The sequence below is a fragment of the Entelurus aequoreus genome, linkage group LG11 (genome assembly GCF_033978785.1).
Source record: "Entelurus aequoreus isolate RoL-2023_Sb linkage group LG11, RoL_Eaeq_v1.1, whole genome shotgun sequence".
Taxonomy (NCBI): Eukaryota; Metazoa; Chordata; class Actinopteri; order Syngnathiformes; family Syngnathidae; genus Entelurus; species Entelurus aequoreus.
The window spans coordinates 48,695,281-48,714,286 of NC_084741.1; the positions used below are offsets into that span (position 1 = coordinate 48,695,281).

The following is a 19,006-nucleotide window of genomic DNA, read 5'->3' on the forward strand; positions in this document are numbered from 1 at the left end:
CAGGCGGTCTACGACGTGCTGCCAAGTCCATCCAGCCTCTTCACCTGGGTGAAGGTGGAGACACCAGCGTGCCCCCTCTGCCAGAGGAGAGGAACCTTGGAGCACATCCTAAGCTGTTGTCCAAAAGCCCTGGGTGAAGGGCGGTACCGCTGGCGACATGACCAGGTGCTGAAAGCCATAGCCGATTCCATCTGCAGAGGAGTCAGTCACAGCAAGAGCCTCCGCCCAGTGAAGAGCACCGCTTTCATCAGAGCTGGGGAGAAGTCAACACCGGCTGCCCGGAACACCTCTTCTGGTCTGTTGGCAACAGCACGCGACTGGGAGCTGTCAGTTGATCTGGGCAAGCAGTTGAAGTTCCCTGATGTGGTTGCCAAAACAACACTAAGGCCAGATATTGTGCTTACCTCAGTGGCCTCCAAGCAGGTAATCCTCCTGGAGCTCACAGTGCCCTGGGAGGACCGTATGGAGGAGGCCAATGAGAGGAAGAGCGCAAAGTACTCTCAGCTTGTGGAGGAGTGTCGGAGCAATGGGTGGCGAGCGATGTGCTGGCCCGTTGATGTGGGATGTCAAGGGTTTGTGGGCAAATCCCTCTGCAGGGCCTACAGAATGCTTGGCATCACAGGGACCAGCCAGCGAAGGGCCATGAAGTTAGCCACAGATGCAGCAGAAGTGGCATCAAGGTGGCTGTGGATCAGGAGGGGAGAGGCGTGGCATGAAGGGCAGTAGCGCTACCTGGACACAGGCTGAGGCCTGATCAACCCTGGGTGAGTCGCCTAGAGGAGGGGGTCTGATTGTTGAAAGACCCGAAACCCCCCGTGATCCTAGGTTACATCACTGAGGATGTGTCCAGTTGCACCATTGGTGTATTTAAAAAGTAGTGCTGCTGCACATACAAATACAGTACGGTAAGAAAGACAAATGCACAACCTGAATTTAAAATTAAAAAAAACTTGTGTGAAGTTCACCGCAAGTAATTGCACAACCGACACACCAATACAAAAAGAGAGTCAATATTATTTTTAGAGTTGGTAGAGATCTAGGGTGGTGCTTCTTATACTTTAAATTAAAGGCACCCAAGCAAAAAAGAAACGATGCATAAAGTATAAAAGTGCAAGACAAAACAAGTATTTTAAACAAAGTAGTAATTTTAAACAAAGTAAATGTAATGCAATCCATATTACAGCAACACGTGTGTGAGATGTTCAACAGATAAGAAACAAACAACAGTGTTCAATAGTCATGTTTGACAAAAAAGGGACACTTCTTTGAAAGCCACACGTCACCTTTGTGCAGTATGTAGAAAACAAACACCTTCACTTGGCTTTTACCAGAAATGAGCTTTGCCAAAAGATTTTCATCTAAAAAGTGAGCAAAACATGTCAACAGGACGACATTCCAACCTGACGCGCAACACAACTTGAGGAGCAATCGATTTTGTGGAAATTTCCTTTTTTTTTTTACTAAACCTTAGGGGTGTAACGGTACGTGTATTTGTATTGAACCGTTTCGGTACGGGGGTTTCGGTTCGGAGGTGTACCAAACGAGTTTCCACACGAACATATTAAGTAGCCGCCTCTGCTTCCTTCTGCCTCTGTCTCTGTCAGTCCTCTACACAGCACCCAGCATTGTCCCACCCACACAACCATCTGATTGGTTAAAACAGAGCGGTAACAGCCAATCAGCAGTGCGTATTCAGAGCGGTAACAGCCAATCAGCAGTGCGTATTCAGAGCGCATGTAGTCAGTGTTTAGCGTTTAGCAGGTAAGCATCAGGCAGCGGACTCTCCCCAAATTATAATAAACACCTCCCAGTCAACTACTAGTAACATCACTATGAGCCCGTTGACCGTCTAGAACAGGGGTCGGCAACCCGCGGCTCCGGAGCCGCATGCGGCTCTTTGACCACTCTGATGCGGCTCAACTGCATACTTGCCGACCCTCCCGATTTACCCGGGAGACTTCCGGATTTCAGTGCCTCTCCCTGTAATCTCCCGGGGCAATTATTCTACGATTTCCACCCTGTCAACTATAATAAAGGGATACTGTGATGACACAGCATTTAGCGCCCCCTACAGCCAACAGTATCAATGTGCCAGTCCAAGTACATGTTGTATGCAGCTTTTGCTTGCACACGTATGTGACAGCAAGGCATACTTGTTCCACAGCCATACAGGTTACACTGACGGTGGCGATATAAACAACTTTAACACTCTTACTAATATGCGCCACACTGTGAACCCACACCAAACAAGAATGACAAACACATTTCGGGAGAACATCCGCACTGTAACACAACATAAACACAACAGAACAAATACCCAGAATCCCATGCATCCCTAACTCTTCCGGGCTACATTATACACCCCTGCTACCACCAAAGAGCCATTCATATAAAACTTGTGGTCCGTTATAACATTACATTTTCATATTAAGATGCGGGCTGCGTGTTTGAAACCCCTGGTTTATACATAGTGCAAAGCAAAAAAAAAACTTTGTATGCAGTGTTATTTCATTTTAAATTTCAAAAGAGTTTTGTGGCTCCCATTGTTTTCTTTAATTTGTGAAACTGGTCAAAATGACTCTTTGAGTGGTAAAGGTTGCCGACCCCTGGTCTAGAAATATAAAAGGCAGTTCAGCTCGCTCGCAGTCCTGGCTTGAGGTGAAGGCTAATTCGCTTTTAGCGTAACGTTAGCTCATTTTGCGGTGTGTGTGTGTGTGTGTGCGTGTGTGTTACGAACAGCAAAGCCCTGTCTGACTGTTATTTCACTTTACCTTTTTCTGTGTTGATTGAGCTGTGTTGAAGCAGCAAAAAAGTACATTATGTTAAATGAAGAGTTTCTGTCTCTGATAGTTGATATAATAATGTAACTGCATCATTAAAGCTACATGAATTCCATGGTGTTCAGGGATGAATAGTCTCTCCTATTGCTATTGTGCTATTTTTTCAGCTATAGTTACATTAATCATTAGAAATGCAGCAGCCTAGTTTTGAATGGCAGGGTCCTGTTATAAGGTGAGGTGCATTATAAAGATGACAAGAGTCCTGCTGTGTCTCAGTACCGTGTATTCAGGCTGCATGCAGGAAGTACAACCGAGGTAAAAACACGTGACGCAGGGATATGTTATAGGTGAGGTCACCGTGGCTGCCACAGGGTGGCGCAGTATGTCAATACAATCACCCTGTAACATCTCCCTTCCTTTAGTAAAGTATCCACACTGGAACAATGCTGCCTGTAAATCAACTGTAGACCCTCAACATACTAGTAACACCAGATTCAACCTCAGATAGCAATACCTGGTTCAACATTCAATATCAGATATCAAATATATAGCAATAGAACGTAACACTACATAGTAGCAGGATAAGAACACACCTGTCATCAAATCACCATCAATCAGAACATCACTTTTTTTTGGATTGTTACAACACTCACTTCCTTTTTTTTTTTTTTGACAAAATTCACAGCCCGTGTGTTTGAAAGTGCAAACAGTCCATGCATGTTTTATTCGAGCTATAAAAGATGAACTCATAAAGGACAAGCTAGTCCTTGGCATTGCTGATGAGGGCGCCAGACGTCGTTTGCTAAGAGAAAATGATCTCAAATTGGATCAGGCAATCATAATCTGCCGTGCAGCCGAGGTCATGGACAATAAATTAAAGACTATGTCACTGGGCAACTCTGCGCCTGGAGAGAGCATCAATGCCACGCAGGGGGGACAAAGATATGGACGCAGGTCTGCCGGTAGGCCATCTGAGCCCACCAACATCAGTTCACAGCTCCAGGGCATGAGAGACACAGTGGAATGCAAGTACTGTGGCACAAGGCACAAACGTGGGCGAGACCAGTGCCCTGCATTTGGTAAATCCTGCCGCTCTTGTGGCACTGCCAACCATTTTGCCAAAGTATGCATGAAAAGGGGTCAGCACGCACGCCAGTTGAACACTGTGGATGACCCGTCGACAGGGGAACAGGAGGACATTGATGGAGATGAGAGAGATGTGTACACAGCAGAGAGCGTGGGAGCTGTGAACACGCAAGGGAAGAAGTGGTTTGTCAATCTGCCACTGCAACAGGGGGTCCAGAGGTGCCAGCTCGACTCTGGAGCCACCTGCAATGTGATTAGCATGAAGGACAAGATGAGACTGGCGCCCAGAACGCCTCTTCAGAAGAGTCTCACCAGATTGAATCTGTACAACAGTGAGTGGATGAACTCGCTGGGGTTGTACAGCACACAGTGTGTCATTAGGGGCAGAACACACAAGCTGGACTTTGAGGTTGTGCGTACAGGCCAGAGGCCCTTGCTTTCAGGGGAGACATGTGAGAGACTGGGTCTGATACGATTCACCATTCCTGAGGAGCTAAATAAAGTGGAACACTGCAGGATGGGAGACCTGACCAAAGAGCGTCTCATCAACACATACCACGACGTGTTCACCAGCCCAGTTGAGTCCCTGCCTGGTGATGTTCACTTTGAGCTGGACAGCAGCGTGGCGCCTGTGCAGTGTGCCCCCAGGAATGTTCCAGTGGCCCTCAAGGCAGCTGTTAAAGCACAGCTCGATCAATACGAAAAGGATGGACATTTAACCACAGTCACACAGCCCACAGACTGGATCAGCAATCTGGTCATAGTGAAAAAAACGGATAAATTGAGACTATGCATTGACCCAAAGCCACTCAACCGAGCCCTGAAACGGTCCCACTACCTCATGCCCACTTTAGATGACGTGTTGTACAAGCTGCCAAAGGCGCGTATATTCACGCCGGTGGATGCGCGTGATGCATTCCTGCAGTGCCGACTGGATGAGGAGAGTAGCCTGATGACAACGTTCTGGACACCATGGGGCAGAAAACGGTGGCTGAAGCTCCCCTTTGGTGTGTCAGTGGCTCCGGAACTGTACCAGAGAAAGCAACATGAGCTCCTAGCTGGATTAACTGGGATTGAGCCCATAGCCGATGATATCCTCATAGTTGGCTGCGGGGATACGAACGATGAGGCCAACCGCGACCATGACACAAACCTAATTTCCCTAATGGACAGATGCAGAGAAGTTAAGCTCAGGCTGAGCCTGAAAAAGTTGCAGTTCCGAGTGAAGGAGGTCCGTTTCCACGGCCACATACTGTCTGCCGAGGGCCTCAAGGCTGACCCTGACAAGGTCAGGGCGGTTCTGGACATGCCGAACCCCACAGACGCTAAAGGGGTCCAGCGGTGTGTTGGCTTTGTGAACTATCTTTCCAGATTTATGCCCCGCCTGTCAGAGGTATGTGAACCATTGAGGAGGCTGCTAGACAAAGACGTGACGTGGCACTGGCTGCCAAAACATGATGCTGCCATGAAGGAAATGAAGACACTGGTCACAGCAGTATCGGTCCTACGTTATTATGACGCCATCAAGCCAGTCTCCATACAGAGCGACTCCAGTCAGACAGGCCTGGGCTGCTGTCTGCTACAGGAAGGGCAGCCTGTCACTTTTGCCTCCCGCGCCCTGACCCAGACGGAACAAAACTACGCACAGATAGAAAAGGAGTGCCTGAGCATCGTGTTCGCCTGTCAACGCTTCCACTACTACCTATATGGACGGGGTGATGTGACAGCAGAAACCGAACACCGCCCTTTAGTGTCCATCTTCAGTAAGCCCCTCCTCAGCGCGCCCAAGCGCCTACAGAGCATGCTCCTGACACTTCAGAATTACTGCCTTACGGTGGTGTACAAGCCAGGCCCTGAAATGTACATAAGTGACACGCTTGGTAGAGCCACCACCCCGCCACGGAAAACAGACACACTGTACCGACGAGAAATGGTCTGCAGCATGCAACAGGAGCAGTGTGACGCAGCGGCCATTCAGCAGGCAGACTACCTCAATGTCAGTAGCCAGCGCTTGGCACAGATCCGAGCACACACAGAGGAGGATGTGTGTCTCAAAACGCTCAAGGCAGTCGTACTGCAGGGATGGCCAGAACACAAAGAGGAGGCCCCCGTACTCATCAGGGACTACTGGGCCATCAGAGATGAAATAAGCGCACAGGATGGCGAGCTTTTCAGGAGCCAGCGCGTCATCATTCCAAAAGCCATACGTCCGGAAATGCTGAGGAGGATCCACTACAATCATGTGGGTGGTGAAGCATGCTACAGACATGCCCGCGATACATTGTATTCAGGCTGCATGCAGGAAGTACAACCGAGGTAAAAACACGTGACGCAGGGATATGTTATAGGTGAGGTCACCGTGGCTGCCACAGGGTGGCGCAGTATGTCAATACAATCACCCTGTAACAGGTCCCTGCTATCACATGTTGATAAAAATATAACATTTACATAATACAAATCAACTACAGGCTTCCCAAATGCTGTAATAAATTAAGCATGATGAGTTGACTTGAAACTGTTTAATGTTGCACTTTTTATATGTAGAAGAAAAGTTTTGTCATTGTATTTAATCTGAGCAACAACTTGAGGCAATTTAATGTGGATTAACGTGGGCAGAATTATTAGTGTTCCCAATGTTAAAAGGATAAAGCCATTGTTTACAAATTTGGTAAATATACAACCAAAAAATTTATATTTTGTTGTTTTCTTACAGTACCGAAAATGAACCGAACCGTGACCTCTAAACCGAGGTACGTACCGAACCGAAATTTTTGTGTACCGTTACACCCCTACTAAACATCAATTGTCTTGACTAAATGTCTTCACAAAAAGCTTTTAAGCCGTGCATGTATATGCAAGTGTGCGTGTGTTGAAACGATGTCAGCGACAGGAAGTTAGGGTCGCACAGCTGTCAGAGTTGCGACTCAGTCGTATCATACAGTAATGTTCATTTAAAAAACAACCTACACGAGTGTCATTGCAGTTTAGAAAACACAGATGTGTTTCCTGTTCAAATCCAAATAAACTCATGGGTTGATGAGCCGTAAAGTTCAACTCAAAGGGCAGAAACTTCCAACCTTTTTTTACACCAAGTTTACCTTTGAATATATTTGCACATGACGGTATCTCACTTTGGAATTGTGATAAATATGTCTTACTGATCAGGTAATTAATAGGACATAAGAGTAAATGAATTGCACGCATATTTTAAAGTAATATTTTGACAAAAATTTGAAAAAAGATGATGTTGATTTGTTGTTGGCACGCTTTTTTTTTTTAGTATTTGCGATATATTGTGGATGGACTTGCATTTTATTTTCATATACACAACAGCTCCGATAGAGATGACTGGACTTGTTTTTTATGGATTCAATTTTATTTATTTTTTTATTGTGGTTTATTTTGGTTATTCTTTTTAGCCACATTTTATGTCTCATGTTAACTTACGTGTTTTTAAAAAATCTGTATCTTGTTGTCCTTGTTAGTCTAAGCACCATTTATTATGTATTTTATGCATTATTCTGTACAGGACTTTGGTGCACTGCTTCATTTTAAAGTGCTCTCTATATAAAGTTGGAATGGATTATAGCTATAATTTGCATTTTCTATTTCTGGACGCGACAGAGAACGAGACCGTCATTCACTCATACATGTATGATTATGAATATTACGATTCCAAATCCACAAACTATGGTGACTATAGCCCACATGCAGCACTCTGGTGGATTCATGGCCTCACGGGTTATCCTGTGCATCCTGTTCTTTCTCGGTTTGCTGGGTATGTTCAAAATATGTTGTGACAAGCATTTGCAATGCTGCTATTTAGCTGTTGGTCTTGTAAAAACAAAAATAAGCAACTAATTTCACAGGCAACGCCACTGTTCTCTACAAGTATCACCATAATGACCAACATTAAAATACAGTAGAGCAGTAGGCCTAAGTATTCATTAAAACAAGGTAGAGGTTTTATTTAACTAGTACATTTTATATTTTTGGCCACTGTAACATTACACACAGTTTGAACTGTAACACTGTGTTTGAATATAAGAAAATAAAACACTGTACTTTAATCAAGTGATTGTTTAGTGTAGCACTAGATGGAGCCTGCATACTACTAGTGCAAGGCTTTTCATTATGAAGAGGGCCGCAGTTTCAAGAGCCCAAAAGCTCAAGAGTCGTACATCGAAATGGGGATGTTTGGTCAGAAAGTGCCTCTGCAGGTTATATTTCTTTGAGACTGTGTTTACTTTATTACAAAGTAAACACATCGGCTTTCACACTGCACTGTCAATAAATACATTATTCTGCCCATGCTGTACAGAAAAAAACAGAAGGTCCAGAAGTTTTGTTGAGTATTGATGTTCCTTCTTTTAAATTATTTCCCTTCCTCAGTTTTATTTCTTTACACTTCTTCATTCATTTATGTTTGTAAGACTGAAAATATAAATATAAAATAAACATTACAAAAGTATTACCGTATTTTCAGGACTATAAGGCGCACTTAAAATTATTATTTTTTCTTAAAACTCGACAGTGCGCCTTATAACCTAATGTACGGAATAATTCTGGTTTTGCTTACCGACCTCGAATCAATTTTATTCAGTACATGGTGAAATGATAAGTGTGACCAGTAGATGGCAGTCAAACATAAGAGATACGTGTAGACTGCACTATGATGGCAATATGACTCAAGTAAACATCCATCCATCCATCCATTCATGGATGCAATCTTACTTGGAGGGGAGGGAGCAGGTGGTAGAGGTGAACGGCACCGTGTCCCCCCCCCCCCCTCTCGGTGAGCTGTGGAGTCCCCCAAGGCAGTATATTGTGACCTTTACTGTTCCTAATATACATAAACGACATGTCATCGGCATGCGACTGTGAATTGTTTTTGTTTGCGGATGACTCTGCCTTGCTGGTATCCGGCAAGGACAAGTCACAGGTGGAGAAGATCCTCAGTGCTGAGCTCTGTAGAACTTGCACCTGGCTCGCTGACAACAAGCTATCCATACACTTGGGTAAAACAGAATCCATCCTGTTTGGGTCCCACATCAACCTTAAGAAAGTCAATGACTTCACCATACAAGTAGGTGACATTGTTATCACCAGGAAAGATGAGGTCACCTACCTAGGTTCCATTCTAGAGGCTAACCTTTCCTGTGATAAAATGGCAACCAAGGTAATCAAAAAGGTTAACCAACGAACGAGATTTCTCTACAGAATTTCCTCTCTGGTCAACAAAAGCACCTTGAGGATTCTGGCGGGAACTCTCGTTCAACCCTTTTTCGATTACGCATGCACCTCCTGGTACCCCAGCACCTCCAAAACCCTCAAATCTAAACTCCAAACATCTCAGAACAAGCTAGTCAGGTTACTTCTAGACCTCCACCCCAGATCCCACCTCACTCCTACCCACTTCTCTAAAGTGGGCTGGCTTAAGGTGGAGGACAGAGTTAAACAACTTGCACTGAGCCTAGTCTATAAAATCCGCTACACCTCCCTGATACCGAAGTACATGTCAAACTACTTCCTTAACGTAAATGACCGCCATAACCACAACACCAGGGGGAGCTCCACTAACCACGTTTAACCCAGATTCGGAACTAACAAAGGTCTTAACTCATTCTCTTTCTATGCCACATCAATGTGGAATGCGCTCCCAACAGGTATAAAAGAAAGGGCATCTCTATCCTCCTTCAAAACCGCAATAAAAGTTCACCTCCAGGCAGCTACAACCCTAAACTAACACCCTCCCCGGATTGCTAATAATCAAATGTAAACAATCAAATGCAGATTCTTTTTCTTATGCCTTCTGATCTATCTCTCTCTCTCTCTCTCTCTCTCTCTCTCTCTCTCTCTCTCTCTCCATGTCCACTACTTGATGTCCATATCCTACCCCCCCCACCCCCCTTCCACACCCCTGATTGTAAATAATGTAAATAATTCAATGTGATTATCTTGTGTGATGACTGTATTATGATGATAGTATATATGATAGTATATATCTGTATCATGAATCAATTTAAGTGGACCCTGACTTGAACAAGTTGAAAAACTTATTCGGGTGTTACCATTTAGTGGTCAATTGTACGGAATATGTACTTCACTGTGCAACCTACTAATAAAAGTCTCAATCAATCAATTTCATCATCATCATCATCATTTTTATTTATCTCCTTCATTGATGTGCATCTTTGATAGACAATTATAACACAATTATTCAGTTACACCGTTACACACCAATGCCTGAGAAGGAGCAGGATGAAGAAAAATCTTATATTTTCCTGCCCCCTTCACATAATACATAGTCTTACTTAATGATATGTGAACCAACAATTACATCCAAATATAACGAAAACAAAACAAAACAAAACAAAAAAAACACAAGTGCAAAACTTCATGAAGTACAAACCGAACAAAAAAACAAAAGAAGTAATATACACCTCTCGGGATGATACAAAAACAAATACAAAACCAGGCAAAAAACAAGTAAATTAATAAATATAAAGCAAAATGTAAACACTTATGGCTGTCCATATGATTTTATTGTTCTGTCTTTATATATTTTTTTCAATTGGAATATATTTTTACAATCTTTTATCTCATTATAAAGAGAATTCCATAGTTTAACCCCCACCACTGATATACACATTTGTTTTAAAGTTGTCCTTGAATACTGATGTTGGAAATGACCTTTTCTTCTATGCTCTTCATTCTCAGAAGTGATGACAAACATTTTTTGTAAATTTGCTGGTAATGTTTTGCTTTTAGCCTTAAACATGACACATAATGTCTGTAACTTTACTAGCTCCTGTAATTTCAATAAACCTGAATTAATGAATAATATGTTAGTGTGTTCTAAGTAATCTACTTTATGAATAATCCTTATAGCTCTTTTCTGTAGTTGATACATTGCCTTTATGTTACTCTTATATGTGTTCCCCCACACTTCCACACAGTAGCTGATATATGGCAATATAAGTGCACAATACAATATGCGCATTGCCCTATAATCTAACACATATTTTACCTTATTTAATATAAAAATACTCTTAGACATCTTTTTCCGTACATGTGCAATATGAGATTTCCATGTCAGACCGTCATCCAGTATCACTCCTAAAAATCTAAGTTCAGAAACCCTTTCAATATCTATTCCATTTATTGACAATTTGATCGTTTCCTCCCTTTTCCTCTTACAAAAAATCATGAACTTTGTTTTGTCTACATTTAATGATAATTTATTGGCATCAAACCATCTCTTAAGTTTAATCATTTCCTGTTCAATAATTTTTGATAATGCTTTTAAGTCGTGTCCCGAACTATAAAAGTTGGTGTCGTCCGCAAATAATACAAATTTCAATAACTTTGATACCTCACATATATCATTAATATATAAAATAAACAATTTTGGTCCCAAAACCGAACCTTGTGGAATTCCACATTCAATCCTCATTTGTTCAGATGTATTACCCATAAAATCCACAAACTCTTGTCTATTATCTAAATAACTTCTTAGCCAGTCTAAAACTACTCCTCTCACACCAAATGAATACAACTTGGACAATAATATAGAATGATCTATAGTATCAAATGCTTTTTTAAGATCGATAAATACCCCTATAGTGTATTTCTTATTATCAGTTGCTGTTGCTATATCCTCAATTATATTCATTACAGCTGAAGCAGTGGATCTATTGGTCCGGAATCCATACTGGCTCTCACTCAACAGCATGTTCTTTTCAATAAAACTATCTAATTTTTTTACAAATATTTTTTCAATTATTTTAGAAAATTGTGACAGTAGTGACACTGGTCTGTAATTAGTGAATCTATGTTTATCTCCCGTTTTAAAGAGTGGAATTACCTTTGCTACTTTCATTTTATTTGGAAAGGTCCCTGTTTGAAAAGAAAGATTAAAAATATAACAAAGAGGTTTGATGATACAGTCAATAGTCTTTTTTACAATTATCATGTCTATACCATCACTGTCTGTTGATGTCTTATTTTTCAGTTTTGTTACCACCGATACAATTTCATTTTCACTAACATCTCCTAGAAGCATGGACTGTAGCACTTTGCTTCCCCCTCTCCATCCACTCTGTATATCTTTATGTTCTCCAATACTCTCTGCCAATTTGGGTCCAACATTCACAAAAAAAGAATTGAATCCGTTTGCCACTTCATTCATATTTGTTATCATCTTATTATCCTCATTGATAAAATGGCTTGGTGGGTTTGTAGGCCCAGATGTTTTTCCTATTACCTTGTTCAGAATATTCCAAGTTCCTTTGATATTGTTTTTATTTTTTTCTAGTAAATTATTATAATATTCTCTTTTTGCTTGTCTCATTATTGTTATCAATTTGTTTTTGTAAACCTTATATTTCGTTTCAGCATCCTTTGTTTTTACTTTTATGAAATATCTATAAAGTTTGTTTTTCTTTTTACAAGCATTCTGTAGTCCCTTTATAATCCAAGGCTTTTTATTGTAGCTGTCTCTTTGTTTCCATACATTCGGACAATGCTTTTCATACAATGATAAATATATATTAAGAAAAGCCTCATATCCAGCATTTGCTTCTCCCCCATACACCTCATTCCAGTCTGTTTCAAATAAGTCCTTCCTAAACCTATTTATTGCCTCTTCAGTTCTTTTCCTTACATATCTATGAGTTTTTTCCTCCCTCTTTTTATCAATTGGACAGTCATAAGTAAGAAACACAGGTAAGTGGTCACTTATATCATGAATTACTAGTCCACTTTTTATATTATTTTTTATGTCATTTATAAAGATGTGATCAATTAACGTTGCACAATTTGTCGTTATTCTACTGGGTTTGGTGATCAATGGATAAAGCCCTCTACTATATACCACATCCAAGAAGTCTCTTGTTGATTTATTTGTGGGTGAGCTTAGCAGGTCTATGTTATAGTCGCCACACATGACAAATGTTTATTTTCCTTCACCTTACACAATAATTCTTCCAAACTATCATTAAATGCTTCTACTTTAGACCCAGGTGTCCTATACATACACGTAACAATAAAATGTATCTTCTTTTCTATTTCTACCTCTACAGTTACACATTCAAATAAATCATCAATTACCACTGTCATACATTCCACAGGTCTACATTTCAATTCACAGTCAACAAACAGGGCCACACCTCCTCCCTTCTTGTTTCTTCTACTACAGTGATACAACTCATACCCGTCAATGGAGAAATCGATACCTCTGTCTTTATCGATCCATGTTTCAGAAAGTGCTATTATTTTGAATTTGCCATTTAGAGTCTTCAGGTATTCGTCAATCTTTGAGAAATTTGCATATAATCTTCTACAGTTGAAATGTATTAAAGAAAATGTATTATCTAAACTAACATTGTCATTGAATTGTTCCTCGGTGTAGTAGTCACATGTAGCATTGATTGAGTTGAACAGATGGTTTTCTGGGTCAACATCATTTTCAAAGTCATACAGTTTATAGTCCATGTATTCAGCTCTTAGAAACTTTTGATTCTCAGTTGTCTCACCTTCTCGCTGCGTAGCCTTCCCCGTCTCCAGCCAAGGATGAGCCGTGTCAGTCATAAGTCTAGCAGGTCTCATCTATATTGATCCAAGTCGCGGAGCTCTCGGAACATGACAACTTTGGCTTCTTCATATGGTCCATTTAGCCGAATCATGATTTTGCAGTTCCGTGTCCATGTTGCTTGTATCTTGTTTTCTTTTCTGAGGATGCGTGCTTGTCTTGCAATGTCAGCGTTTTTCTTGGTAAGATGTTCATTGATGTAAACCCCAGTTCCCTTCAGCTTCCTTCCCTGCCGTAGTAACTCCGTCTTGTGTTTCCGATTTACAAACCGGATCACAATGGCTGGGTTGGTTCTGCTGTCCTTCCTGGGGATAGTATGGCACGCTGAAATGCTGCCACTTTGAAGAGTCATGTTCTTACTGGAAAAAAAGTTAATTACTTGCCGTTCAAGTGTCACAAGTTCGTCTGCCGGGGCTTTGGCGTCCTTGTCAGCGTCCCTGCTGCGAGTCCCGGCCACTCTTGCATATGTGCGATGTTTGGTTTCTAGTCCACTTATAATTAAATCGTCCATTCTGGTGTACTGTTCAATTTCGTCAATTCTTGCTTCTAGGTCAACAATTTTCTTGTCTTTTTCCTTGATGATGTTTTTCAGCATTTTGATTTCGGTCAACAACTCCATGAGTGTGTCTTGCTGTTTGGCCACTGTCCTTACATCCTCCGACAGGGAGTTAAGCGATTTTCTGATCTCCTCCAAGTCTTCCTCGAATTTCTTGTGTTTCGCACTCATTTTCTTAATTCACTTGGTTTTCTTCTTAATTTCAGTTCGGTTTCTTTACTGGCTAAAACTCACAACCCAAATTGCAGAGACGCGTCACGGCACTTTCGCCTTCCCACCGATGGGGTCCCGTCCGGCCTGGCAAGCCTCGCTCCAGCCTCTCTCCTCTCCCGGGCCTCGCCGCAGTCACCTGCCGGTCTCGTCTCCGCGAGATGGTCCCGCTGCTGCCAGCCGCTAGCCGTTAGCCGCCAGCCTGGCCTCTCCCTCGCCGCCCTGCTGCCGTCACTTGCCGCCGCGAGAAAGCTGCTGGTCCCGCCGCAGTGAGGTGGTGGTGCCGCTGCTGCTGGCCGGTAGCCGGGCCTCTCCCTAGCCGCCCCGCTGCCGTCACTCGCCGCCGCGAGAAAGCTGCCGATCCCGCCGCCGCGAGGTGGTGGTGCCGCTGCTGCTGGCTGCTAGCCGGGCCTCTCCCTTGCCGCCCCGCTGCCGTCACTCGCCGCCGCGAGAAAGCTGCTGGTCCCGCCGCCGCGAGGTATAATGAGACATCAATCAATCTTCTTCCGCTTATCCGAGGTCGGGTTGCGGGGGCAGCAGCCTAAGCAGAGAAACCAAGACTTCCCTCTCCCCAGCCACTTCGTCCAGCTCTTCCCGGGGGATCCCGAGGCGTTCCCAGGCCAGCCGGGAGACATAGTCTTCCCAACGTGTCCTGGGTCTTCCCCGTGGCCTCCTACCGGTCGGACGTGCCCTAAACACCTCCCTAGGGAGGCGTTCGGGTGGCATCCTGACCAGATGCCCGAACCACCTCAACTGGCTCCTCTCGATGTGGAGAAGCAGCGGCTTTACTTTGAGCTCCCCCCGGATGGCAGAGCTTCTCACCCTATCTCTAGGGGAGAGCCCCGCCACCCGGCGGAGGAAACTAATTTCGGTCGCTTGTACCCGTGATCTTGTCCTTTCGGTCATAACCCAAAGTTCATGACCATAGGTGAGGATGGGAACGTAGATTGACCGGTAAATTAGAGCTTTGCCTTCCGGCTCAGCTCCTTCTTCACCACAACGGATCGATACAGCGTCCGCATTACTGAAGACGCCGCACCGATCCGCCTGTCGATCTCACGATCCACTCTTCCCTCACTCGTGAACAAGACTCCGAGGTACTTGAACTCCTCCACTTGGGGAAGGGTCTCCTCCGCAACCCGGAGATGGCACTCCACCCTTTTCCGGGCGAGAACCATGGACTTGGACTTGGAGGTGCTGATTCTCATCCCAGTCGCTTCACACTCAGCTGCGAACCGATCCAGCGAGAGCTGAAGATCCTGGCCAGATGAAGCCATCAGGACCACATCATCTGCAAAAAGCAGAGACCTAATCCTGCAGCCAACAAACCAGATCCCCTCAACGCCTTGACTGCGCCTAGAAATTCTGTCCATAAAAGTTATGAACAGAATCAGTGACAAAGGGCAGCCTTGGCGGAGTCCAACCCTCACTGGAAACGTGTCCGACTTACTGCCGGCAATGCGGACCAAACTCTGGCACTGATCATACAGGGAGCGGACCGCCACAATCAGACAGTCCGATACCCCATACTCTCTGAGCACTCCCCACAGGACTTCCCGAGGGACACGGTCGAATGCCTTCTCCATGTCCACAAAACACATGTAGACTGGTTGGGCAAATTCCCATGCACCCTCAAGGACCCTGCCGAGAGTATAGAGCCGGTCCACAGTTCCACGACCAGGACGAAAACCACACTGTTCCTCCTGAATCCGAGGTTCGACTATCCGGCGTAACCTCCTCTCCAGCACACCCGAATAGACCTTACAGGGAAGACTGAGGAGTGTGATCAAGTAAACAACACCGACATTGTATATGTTCAGTTGAAAATATAGAACATTATACACGGCGCTCAAAAATCTATCAAAATGTTTTAGTACGACTTTGGTAGGCTATGAAGCCGCACCGCTTGATGTGCTTCAACATACGAGTATTATTATAATGTGTGTATAAGGTAAGACATTATCTGGCGTTTTGTTTCGCAATATTATGCAAAAGCTACTTTTCTTACCTTCTGGTACCTGCTGATCTGTATTTGAATCCTGAAAAATTGCGCACAACGAATGTGGCTCATCACAATTAAACCTAAAGTGTAGCGTTATCGCTGTCTACTGGTCAAATTTAGCACTATATGTATTAAACGAGCTTTGATCGCCAGATTTATTCTCAGACAAATAACAACACGACCACAAATACAAAATATACCACTATTTGGGTGATGTTCGGTGGGCCAAATTAAAAGCTTTGGCGGGCCGGATATTGCCCGCGGGCCGCCAGTTGGAAAGATATTCACTAGTGGTACGCTTTCCACAGTTGGAGAAGCAATGATGTGTATAACGGAATTTCTCTCTACTCGTCTGAACAGTTGGGATTCTACAGCGGAACTTTATTTGTGACCCTGATGAGTATAACCTGACACTCGCCAGATCCTTGTAGTATATTTCAGAAGGCGGGGCCTTGTAAAAAAAATCGTTGTATGTGATTGGATGAACCACTTGTCCGTTATCTTGAATGACGTGCTACTTCAACCACTCACATCGAAATCAACCCGTGACACTGCTGAGAAATCTGATGAGTAATCGCTGGGAAATCCAAAACAGAACAGCCGACATATTGGATAACGACAGAGAGAAAAGTTAGAGAACTTTTACTGAAACAACGCAGCAATCTCAGTAGATGATTAATGTTGTTTGCGCAAAGAAAATATGCGAATAAAAGGCACACGACTCCTCGCTTCGAGCAGCCATTGTTGTTTGACTCAAACAGTCGCTTTGGCGCTACGTCACATCTATGAAATTCCGCCCGGCGATCCTGACTGGTTCATTATTTTTTGCTGTCTTGAAGGAGTTTGCATTGCCCTCGAGCCCGGATCCTTGTGTGGAGCTCAGCGAACTACAAGGATCTGGTGAGAGTCAGGTTATGATAAGTAGGGATGGGAATCGAAAACAGGTTCTTGTTTAAAACAAGTTCCCAGTGTATCAATTCCTTAGAATCGCTTATTGACATTTATTCAGACGGTTCTGTTATCGATCCTTCCGGGTCGGGATGACATTGCGGAGTGACGTCAGATCTAAAAATGGCGGCGCCCAGGCACAACAATCTACATTTACAGACTACATCACCAAAAATGATTGCCGGGCGCAGCCCCCGCTGCTGCCCACTGCTCCCCTCACCTCCCAGGGGGGGAACGAGGGGATGTGTCAAATGCAAAGGACACATTTCACCACACCTAATGTGTGTGACAATCATTGGTACTTTAACTATACATTTTGCAAGAAAAGATTGCAACAGCGCTACTTGTAATAATTATAAGACTTCTATTTCATCAAGAGGACATGCGATCAATATGCTGAAACATTTAAACACACAGCATGCAACAATTAGAAATGAAAGTTTGCGTTTTAACCGCTCCTCTTTAATCCCAGCAGCACGTCATCTGAATACAAGAAAAGCAGCCGTGTGCTCAGACTCCAGCCGTGCATTGATGAGCATAAAAAACATAGCATCAAGAACAATATTTAGTATATGAAAACATTCAGGCAATGTACAGAATAAATAAAGCGGGAAGTGTGGTAACATACCTGCTCATGTAGGAATGAATTAGCAGATTGGTACGCAGAGCAAGCAACCACTAAAACAGAAGAAAACATGGAGATTAACCACAGTAAAGAAGAAGTGAAGAACATTAAGATAGAACACAATAAAAAGTGACAAGATAACTGGAATAAGGAAACAAAAGGTAAGGAGTATTACAAAGTCCAGAGGAGAGTAGGTGTAATGAGAGGAGGCAATAGAAATAGGAAGGAATAAGACATTATTACTAGAATGAGATTAGGACATACATATATAAATAGTTCATTGAAATTGATAGTGAAACATAATACAGGCTGTGTGACTGTGAAAGGGAAATACTGGAAAACAAGTTAGCGAAAGAGAAGGTTAGGTTAGTAGTGGAAGATATTTTAGGATTTCACTCAGAACACGTTCGATACAAAGCATGATATACACATTTTAAAAAGACTGGGTTGAATAAAATAATACAGAGTAGGGTTCCATCTCGGTCCACACTTCATATCAGAATGGTTGCTTGCCAGTCGCCATTAAACCAAAGAAGAAGAAGAAAAGGAGAGTATTTGGCGAGCACCGTTTTGTCCCACTAATTTCGGCGGTCCTTGAACTCACCGCAGTTTGTTTACGTGTAAAAGTTTCTCCGGCGCTGCAACAGAAAGACGCGTTTTAGGTCACTCCTTCTTTGTCTCATTTTGTCCACCAACATTATATGCTGTGCGCGAATGCACAAAGGTGAGCTTTGTTGGTGTTATTGACTTGCTGGAATTCTAACCAGGCATATTTGGTCGCTGCATGACTGCAAGCTAATCGATGCTAACATGCTATTTAGGCCAGCAGTATGTGCATATAGAGGGGTTTCGAGTTGTTTTACATTTCCCACAATGCATTGCGGACATCTACATTGAAGGGCGATAGTTAAGCCATGTATTTACCAACACAGAGAGTTTCAAAAACACATATTTGGGGTTAAAACAATCTCCATCCACACAAGTGTAGTTTCAAAACTGTCTGTCTACACACAAGCCTAAAAAAAGCAGTAATAGCTGACTTGGTGGCATTACACCTCTATTATGTTTATTTTGATATACTTTAGACATACAATGACATGTACATTATCTTTAAAACCAGCCTGCATGTACACTATCTCTTTTTTTCAGTGTTTAAAGCATGCATGCACGTCTGTGTTGCTGAAACCCAACACTGATAGAATTATAA

At 43.2% G+C, this 19,006-nt stretch overlaps 1 protein-coding gene across 5 annotated transcripts in view; it reads right to left on the reverse strand.

The window, feature by feature from the left end:
• LOC133660189 (protein cordon-bleu-like) overlaps positions 1-19,006 on the reverse strand; it is a 145,364-nt gene that overhangs the window by 124,972 nt on the left and 1,386 nt on the right. For 2 of the 5 annotated variants that reach the window (XM_062063447.1, XM_062063445.1), the window contains exons 1-2: positions 18,404-18,639; positions 17,803-17,852 (exon numbers count right to left, since the gene is read on the reverse strand). The gene's annotated coding sequence lies outside the window, so the exon portion shown is untranslated. Of the gene's footprint in view, positions 1-13,402; positions 13,421-17,802; positions 17,853-18,403; positions 18,640-19,006 lie in introns of those variants that run through there. The other 3 variants (XM_062063442.1, XM_062063443.1, XM_062063444.1) reach the window with 3 other exon arrangements.